Genomic DNA, 6,000 nt, shown 5'->3' with positions numbered 1-6,000 from the left:
CAACAACAACAACAACAACAACAACATTTTTATTATTTATACCCTACCCATCTGACTGGGTTCCCCCAGCCACTCTGGGCAGCTTCCAACATATATAAAACATAATAAAACATTAAACATCAAGAAACTTCCCTATACAGGGCTGCCTTTGGATGTCTGTTAAAGGTTGTATCATTACTTATCTCCTTGGCTCTGGAGTCGCATAACTCCAGACCCTCCAAGTGTCCCTATTTTCCTTTTTTTAAAAAATACATTTTTATTCGTTTTTAAGATATTAATTATCATTCATACAACAAAGCTTCTCATCTTATACAGTGGTACCTCGGGTTACTTACGCTTCAGGTTACAGACTCCGTTAACCCAGAAATAGTACCTCGGGTTAAGAACTTTGCTTCAGGATGAGAACAGAAATTGTGCAGCGGCAGCAGGAGGCCCCATTAGCTAAAGTGGTGCTTCAGGTTAAGAACAGTTTCAGGCTAAGAACAGACCTCTGGAACGAATTAAGTACTTAACCCGAGGTACCACTGTACAATAATTTTGGACTTCCGTCAACACCTCTGATTATTTTTCGTTCTTATCACTTATTATGCATTTCTTAATTTCGTATTACCTTTAATTATCTTTAACTAAGAATTCTCCTCATTGTCTTTTTTGCAATATTTCAAATAATTCACTTTACAAAACTTCTTGCAAACCTACTAGTGTAATCTGTTCATTACAATTACTTTTCAAATAGTCCGTAAATTTACTCCAGTCTTCTGAGAATCTCTGGTCCCGCAGGTTTCAAATTCTTCCTGCTAGTTTATCTAATTCTGCATAGTCCATCATTTTCATCCTCCATTCTTCTTTTGTCGGTAGTCTCCCTATTTTCCAGGGATGTTCCTGATTTAGAGAAGTTCTCCTGGTTTCTGATTTGATCCCTGAATGTCTCACGTTTCCTTAGAATATTCCTATTTTCACTGGAGAAATGTTGGAGGGTATGGAGTTATCCGATCCTTGAGCTATCTGAAGGCCATTCTATCTAGGGAAGGGTTTTTTTATGTTTAGTGTTTTATTATGCTTTTATATATATTGGAAGCCCAATATATATATAGAGTGGCTGGAGCAACCCAGTCAGATGGGTAGGGTATAAATAGTAAAATTATCATTATGGAATGGGACATCCCTATTTTAATCAGAGAAATGTTGGAGGGTATTTCGTAGGCCAATCAAATGTATCCGATGCAGTTATTTCAGTGTGGACACACTATTTGCTTTACAGTGGGAGAAGTAGTACAGCTACCCAATTTTACCTCAGTAAGATTATCATTATGGAATGAGACGACCCTATTTTCATTGGAGAAATGTTGAAGGGTATGTAACCCTCCAACATTTCTCCAATGAAAATAGGAACGTCCGAAGGAAAAGAAGGACATTCCGGGATCGAATCAGAAACCAGGACGACTTCTGTAAATCTGGGACTATCCCTGGAAAACAGGGACACTTGGAAGGTCCCTGTTAACATTGTAAGGAACAGCACAGTCCTGTTGACTTGCATATTAGCCTGGTACTTCACTAATGAGTCCTGATGTGTTAGTTATGCAAGGTCTGCCTTCTCCCAGTAAGTGAGCCACAGAGCTTTGCAAACAATGGAGGCAATTCAAAAACTACCAGGCTTTGCCCTGTGGGTTTCCTGCAGGAACTTGTCCCCTTAAGGACTGCATAGAAATTGTAAAGGCCTAGTGTCTTTTGGAATTTATATACAGCGTTAAGACTGCAAGCTGCAGGATCTTGGCAGGTAAGTCATTGTCAGTGATGAGGCAGACATGCAGAAAGGAGATACTTATTTGTGACATGCACCAGGTTTTTGTTTCTCGTGTTGCTGGCAAAGTGACAGTGGCAGGGGAGAGTCTCTTCCTTTGGTGGGGTTCTGTGGGCTCCCCAAGGGGGGAAAAAGAGAGAGAGCCTGGAATTGCAATGCAGATTTTCTGCCAAATCCCTCAAATCCCCCACTGCGGGGATTTGACTTCTGGAGCATCTATCCTCCTGTCTGCAGAGTGTTCACATTCAATACAGAAGGGCTTATCACTGCCTTTTAGGAACGTACGGCTCGGTGCTGCCCTATAGCTTGCTAAAGCCAACTTGGCAAGGCAGCTCATAACAACCTCCCTTGCTTTTTAAAGCTTGTCAATTGAGAGGGGGGAGAGGGGAAGAAAGGACGTAACATGGCTCTGACAAGGCTTTTTCTTGTACTCGTTCTTGTTCTGACTTGTGTCTAATTAGCTGCTTATGTATAGGCTGCAGAAATATATTATTTGAGTACCGGACATAAATGCATACTTTGTTTTTAGGTGCTGAACACTCCAGTGAGTCACAGAAAAAGAATAGCACTTATCGTCCTTTAAAAGAGGTAAAGATGAGGAAAAGAGAGGAAGCTGGTGTCCTACTTTCCATGTGTTTGGAAACCTGCCCTTTATAGATCTCCAATATTTTCCACTTAACTTCTCTGTCCAGGTTTGAGTTCCATCCAGGGCCGAACCCACCACTGGGTAGAGTCAAAAGACAATGGAGTGTGCCTCCAGGGGTGTAGCTGCATTAGCAGAACCCAGGTGAGCTCCCTGGGACACAAGCCTGGGCAGTGTGCATGGATGTCCTCGGCTGCCCAGATGACAACCCCACCCTGGCCTCTTTATGTGGTCCAAAGGAAAGCAGAGCAATACATTTGGCACCAGCTTGGCTGCAGTAGTTGCCAGAGGGAGGCGTACAAGGCGCCATCCAACCGCCTTAGGGGCTTCACTCCAGACCTGAGTAGGGTTTACTCCTTAGCCTTTACTTCTCCTGAAGATATCCCACAAAACAGCAGAAGTTTAGGATCAGAGTTTTCCTTCTCCTAGCTGAACTACCTGTCCAGGTTCATGAATCCCATCTGCCCCTCACTTCCCCCTAAAGGTTGTGCAGAAACTGCCTTCTTGACTGTTGGAGCCACTATTAGTCTGATCCACTCAATCATCCAGAGCCTGTCGTTGACTGCAGGGGAGGTCCCTAAACTCACTGAGGGGTTGGGGCTACCTTCACCTTGGTTAGGGTATGGCAGGATGTCCCTGTTTTCATTGAAGAAATTTTGGAGGGTATGGAATGTGGCGATCACACAGGATTCCCGGATGTTTTACCGTCTATTGATCCCTGTGCCACTACTTTAGTTTTCGCTGCCACCACCCAGGCCCTACCTAGTACAATACTGAGTCCAGTCAGGGTTAAATTGGAACATAAACTTTTGTTTATTTATTGCAGTTTAACAAGCGTGTGGTTTCATAAACGGTATCGGTCAATTACAAGCATGGGGTACCTATCCAGACCTATAACTTCCGCTACCTACTCTCACTCACTAAACCACCGCTCAGATATTTACTTGTCTTCCTAGCCCCTAACTATTCCTGACTCAGCTTATTTCACTACACTAACTCAACCTACCCACAAACTCTGTCCCAATTCACATTCACTCCAACCAACCACCCAACTCCCAACAAACTCTTCAACAAATTCCCCCCTTTGCCCCTCCCAGAGCTGGTTTTATAGTCCCTCTGACTCCACCCCCTGGGTCCTGATTGGGTAACCTATTTAACTATTTCACCTCCAGCACTCTCATATGTTAGCATCACATGGAGTTATCCAACTCCTGAGCCATCTGAAGACAATCCTGCCTAGGGAAGCTTTTTTAAAAAAATGTTTAATGTTTTATTATGTTTTTATATATGTTGGAAGCTGCCCAGAGTGGCTGGGGCAACCCAGTAAGAAGTGTAGGGTATAAATAGTAAAATTATCGTTATGGAATGAGACGTCCGTATTTTCATTGGGGAAACATTGGAGGGTATGTGGAAGCAAATGTTCTTTGTGTAAGAATCATCTTTACATCCTTGCAATAAGAAGCCATTCTGCCCATGTCCATGTAGAAAATACAGGCGTTTCAAACGTGCAGTTTGCTGCAGGGAGCAACGCACTGCGTCAAAAACACACACACTATCCAAAAACTTTCTTTTTTACTTTTAGTACTGCACTCTCCAGGATGTCAATAAATGCCTGTCGATTTCCGATAGTTCCTGGTAATCCTGGATTTGGGGCTTATGGATAGGGCATGCCTGGTGACCTCCCCACCACCACACTTCATCTAATGATTCTCCTTCAGTGGGAGGGCAGTTTCATGGAAAGCCAGGCTTGTGTACCTCCCTTGTCGCTACCACAAAGCCAGGGGAGCTTTGTGACCCAAGGGCTGCATAGTTTGCTTTCCATATAAATCACGTTACTAAGCTGGCGTTCTGACCTTTGGCCTTGCCCCTGTATTTGGCTGCTATTTATGAAAAGGCAACCCACAAATCATGTTACAAGCATCCCTCTCTTGTCAATGGTCCTAAACGAATATAATGGGAGGATGCAACCAGCACAGCACATGTATGAATTGCTCCTTTAGCAACAGATAACCTGGTCATGAACAGATTTGGTGGCCGTGAGTTGTGCTAACATCAAGGGGACACATTTCCATGAACCTTTCCAAACACTTGGTTGCAACCCTGTGAACCCTTCCTGTATGGTTTCGGAGCATGGAGGGATTTGTGGCAACTCACCTACTGATTTAGACCATCTTATTTTTAGTTATGTATGGAAGTGAGAGCTGGACCATAAAGAAGGCTGATTGCCGAAGAATTGATGCTTTTGAATTATGGTGCTGGAGGAGACTCTTGAGAGTCCCATGGACTGCAAGAAGATCAAACCTCTCCATTCTTAAGGAAATCAGCCCTGAGTGCTCACTGGAAGGACAGATCGTGAAGCTGAGGCTCCAATACTTTGGCCACCTCATGAGAAGAGAAGACTCCCTAGAAAAGACCCTGATGCTGGGAAAGATTGAGGGCACAAGGAGAAGTGGACGACAGAGGTCAAGATGGTTTGACAGTGTTCTCGAAGCTACCAGCATGAGTTTGACCAAACTGCAGGAGGCAGTGAAAGACAGGAGTGCCTGGCGTGCTCTGGTCCATGGGGTCACAAAGAGTCGGACATGACTAAACGACTAAACAACAACAACATTGCCTTATTTGACTGGGAATGGTTGTCCAAAGCATCAGACGGTGTTTTTTTCTAATCACCAGCTATTGGAGATCTCACAGGTGCTAGTCCTACATGCAAGGCAGAGCTCTACCAGTGGGCTACAGCCTCTCTACACAGGCTAAAAGTGTGCAAAGGGAAGCCTATTTAACATGCTACATCAATACCCTGCCCTGAACTTAAAGACTTCAAAACAGCAGCTCAGCTTCGGTTCCCTGGCAGTACTAACACCAGTCCTGCTTAGCTTCTGTAGCAGAGCTGTATCCCTCTTTTCATTTTTACGTCGCTATTTATTGTTGTGCTTTTAGACCGCCTTCCATCCCATAGCATTCCACGGCAGTGTACAAATGACAAACTCTAAAACAGCATAAACCCACCCACGGCTACCCAAAAAATTATCCTGAGAAAATCCCGGCCATTTAGAATCACTAGCTGAACTTTCGTTGCTCTGTGCTAGCTCAAGGTACTTTTTCTACAAAGATCCCAGTGTTTCCAAGTCACTCATTTCAAAGTGAATGGTGGGGGAGGATCCCACACCTCTCTTTTAGGGGTTTCCCCCCTGGAGTGTATGTGTTAAGGTTTGCTGAGAGTGTGTTGTGAAAGCTGTCTAGCCACTTAACCTCTCTCCCCTGATGGTTTCATGGGGGATTATGATAATCTTTCTGCTGCCAACAGTGATAAGCTAGTTCCAGAGGCTCCCGTCCCTCTGAATTGTTTCTGGATGATTTGTGGCGGAAGCAACAGCAAGTCATTGTAGCTGGGCAGGAGTCTGCTTTGACCCGGGAAAAACGTTAGCAGGAATATTGTTTTTCCTTACAATGAGCTGGGATGAGACGGTTATCTTTTATTTGGGCATGTCTAATAACAAAATGAATAAATCTCTCACCTTCATATTGGAATAGATTTATATGTTCCATTACACCGAGG

General features: G+C 44.0%; 1 long non-coding RNA gene across 1 annotated transcript in view; it reads left to right on the top strand.

The window, feature by feature from the left end:
- Window positions 1-1,527: 1,527 nt before the first annotated feature.
- The window catches only part of LOC308473784, a 43,770-nt gene continuing 39,297 nt past the window's right edge, over window positions 1,528-6,000 (top strand). Inside the window, exon 1 of the long non-coding RNA XR_013984316.1 lies at window positions 1,528-1,777. This is a non-coding gene — a long non-coding RNA (uncharacterized lncRNA). The remainder of the gene's footprint in view (window positions 1,778-6,000) is intronic.

Source organism: Podarcis pityusensis (assembly GCF_964106645.2).
Source record: "Podarcis pityusensis genome assembly, chromosome: 3".
NCBI classification, from domain to species: Eukaryota; Metazoa; Chordata; class Lepidosauria; order Squamata; family Lacertidae; genus Podarcis; species Podarcis pityusensis.
This window is presented reverse-complemented; position numbering and strand designations above follow the sequence as displayed.